Here is a 3,323-nt window from a genome sequence, read left to right on the forward strand (position 1 = left end):
CTACCCTTTTTTTTATTTCACCTGGTTTAAGTTTCAACAACCTAACTCACGAAGAAAAATTGGTAGAAATTTTGTTTGTTTTTAATAGTTCGTGTGTTTGTAATATATTGTAAAAGTTTACTTTTTAGGATTAAATTTATTAATCTTTGGGGGAGGGAATAATGTATACCTTTATAGTTGACTTACACCATTTGTAGAGGCCAAAAATCATAGTCGAATATATTGCTCTTGTGCACCACAAGGGTAGGTTAAGTATTTGGGGGTATCCAAACGCATAGCTATGTAGGCACATGAATTTTGGCGTGGCCTTAAGGAGGAATTAGGCCCCGCCATTTTGTTTTTTTCAAACTTTTGATGATTCTAATTTTGAACCATTTACCACAATATTTTGGCATGCCAAGGCATACATCGCAATTCCCAGACCTTTTACACATCGTTGCAACCACATACGTTATTTAACCTGACGTTATTGCACGCTCGCGTCTACAACTGCCAATGATAATCACATCAGTTCACGAGTGATGGCTTCAGCAAGTAGCCAAAGCGAAGCCCTTTTTTTTTTTGCAAGCGGTATGGAACTATTTGAAAATGGGAAGATGGCGAGGTGTGATTCCCTCCTGGTCGCGTGCGGGCGGGCGAGATGTCTACAGCTGCCCCTCGCCGCCTGCCGAGGGCCGCGGTGAGACCGGCGACTGCATACTCCACGCTCCGCGCCGAGCTGGTCTCCACACACTTCCTCACGGTGGTCGACGTTCCTCTGTTGCGTCTGACTTGTAAGAGGGGGGGGGGGTGTGATTTTCAAGATTTCTTTGTGCCTGGGTTTACATAAACAAGACGAAAATTATAACTCTATCGTTATTATAATTCATAGGAAACCATACAAGAAATATGGTATGCACAGTCATCACATTAAAAAAAATAATTGTAGGGTAAGAAAAGTTGAAAGTATGTCAAATAATTGAGATGCCAACCGACAAAATTAAACCCCTCCCTTCATTCCCCGGTCAATGGCCCTGGAAACATATGTCAAAATATTTGAACATGAAATAACAATCTACATTTTGTGTTGATGGCCATCGACTAAACTTGGCAGAACCACTTCCCCCCACCCAGACACATTCTATCGGTTGTGCTTTGGTTGCAGAGTATCTCGTTTCGAACAGTTCTTGAGTTATAGTCAAGCTGGAAAATGACTCGTCGCTCAGATATGTTTGTATTTCAACTAAATTAATTGTCACTAATTTTATACTTTTTAAACTTCCTCAAAACTATTTTTGGCAAATGTATGTCATGACTCGCCAGTGTTTATTCGTTTCAGATGTGACGACTATCCCGTGAAAATTAACTAAAAACACGCTATTCCGCTATGTCCGTTTGGCGTTTTAATACCTCTATAATGAAAATTAAAAGAACTTGCAAACATGTTAAAATATGACTACTCTCAAAATAATTTTACAAATATGAAGTATTGTATGTTGCATTTAGTGTGAAGAAAAATTTTCAGCAAGATATGAATTATGAATTATGTTTACATAAACCATTCATCTTTTGTGAACAAGGATAACAAAGGATTTATGATCCATCCAAAAATATATTGAAAAATTTTTCTGATGTTTGAGTTAAAGACTAGCCTACTTGTAAAATAATACTTACGTGTTTAAATACATGTAATGAATATATTATATTTTATGGGAGATAAATAATCATTGTATATAAGTTTTGTTATAAACTCATGTGATTTTCGCAAATAAATGTCAGATGTAATTTGTCTACTCACACTTAGGTCATTTAGTCAGACAATATCTTACAGGCGAAGCATATTTTAAATCTTTTAAAAGCAATAAAGTATATCATGACACTAAATTAAATTTATATTTTTCATTAACACCAGACTCATGTTACCATGTGACCACCAGAACGTATATGCAACGTCGTTTCGTTCTAAGCCAATACCTTGGAACTTGAGTGTAGTGACTAATAGTTCTCGCATTATGCTAAACGTATGCAATCATGAGTTGAGTAAAGAAGATTGTATTTTATTAAAAATTCATTTATTTTAATTCTGAAATGTGATTAAATTCAACAAATAAGTCCAATACTGTAAACATCAAAGTTGTGTCACTTTTTTTTTCAATGTCAAATTTGGAATCAACATGAAACAGTTTCATGTAGTTACTTTTATCAGTGAATTTGATTTAATGAACTTGTTCATGACAATATTGTATAGCTAACTAAAATTAATTGTTAATATTTTACAACTGTATAAAACAAGTAATAAATATTTGTACATTTATTAAAAAACATTTTTTGCGTGATTTTTAATTTTTTTAATTTTAAGATTTTGAAGAACACACGGATTCAATATGGCTACCATAGAGCCAGAATATTGTAGTCAGTTTTCAGAAATATATTCAGCCTTTTTCGAAGTTTCTATAATGGGAGAATATCATTGAAGTTTAAAACCTCAAGTTCATAGGTCAACTAAGAAGCCTGTCAAGAATTCGTAACCCGAGTTGGTGGCCATATATTCCTCTTTTACTTATACACAGATAAAAAAGATATTTAAAGGTTTTTAAATAAATTAAAACATTAGGATTGCGAAGTTAAACTAGGATTAGCACTGATGTTAAGGGACTTGTTAGGGAAAACTTCTGTGGATAAATACATCTAACTTCATAACAAGAAAGATAAAATGTCTGTGGTTGGAAGTTAGCGCATTTTCTCTCGATTCTACTAACATCTGTCTTAAGGCTACTCTCATCCACCGCAAGAGCCTACTGTGAGGTGTCAGTCATGGACAAAGGTATCAACTGTTATAAAAGGAAGATATATAAATTTAACTGCATCGCACTTAAAAACAGAACAACGCCCAACGTGGGGCTCGAACCCACGACCCTGAGATTAAGAGTCTCATGCTCTACCGACTGAGCTAGCCGGGCTAGGTGATAAACTATATATTTAATTATTTAATTATTAGGGATTTGCGTGTGATGTGTAAAACATATTACCAATGTAGTCCGACTTACACAGAAAGTTTTTTTAGCAGTGGAAATACTATGAATATAGGAATATCCCGTAGTTGGGTACGTCATTTGCCCTTAAAGAGGTTTGTCCTATAGCATTACGTGTATTCTTACGTAGCACTCTCAGTACTTTTTAATTTCGCTTCGTTTGGCTGGTCATTCACACCAGGACAGTGTCCATCATGTAATGATTCCTGAAACTTCACTAAACCTGTATACTATAGTGGCGGAAACAGACAAAAATACTTCGGGAGAAGCTTTGGAAAAAAATGTTATAGCGATACTTTCAGTGCTCGCAGT

General features: G+C 35.2%; 1 non-coding gene across 1 annotated transcript; it reads right to left on the reverse strand.

The window, feature by feature from the left end:
• Positions 1 to 2,866: 2,866 nt before the first annotated feature.
• Positions 2,867 to 2,939, reverse strand: Trnak-cuu (transfer RNA lysine (anticodon CUU)). Its single transcript has one exon. It is a non-coding gene; the product is annotated as a tRNA-Lys (tRNA).
• Between the last annotated feature and the right edge of the window lie 384 nt (positions 2,940 to 3,323).

This window comes from Bacillus rossius, chromosome 1, assembly GCF_032445375.1.
Source record: "Bacillus rossius redtenbacheri isolate Brsri chromosome 1, Brsri_v3, whole genome shotgun sequence".
In the NCBI taxonomy this organism is placed as follows: domain Eukaryota; kingdom Metazoa; phylum Arthropoda; class Insecta; order Phasmatodea; family Bacillidae; genus Bacillus; species Bacillus rossius.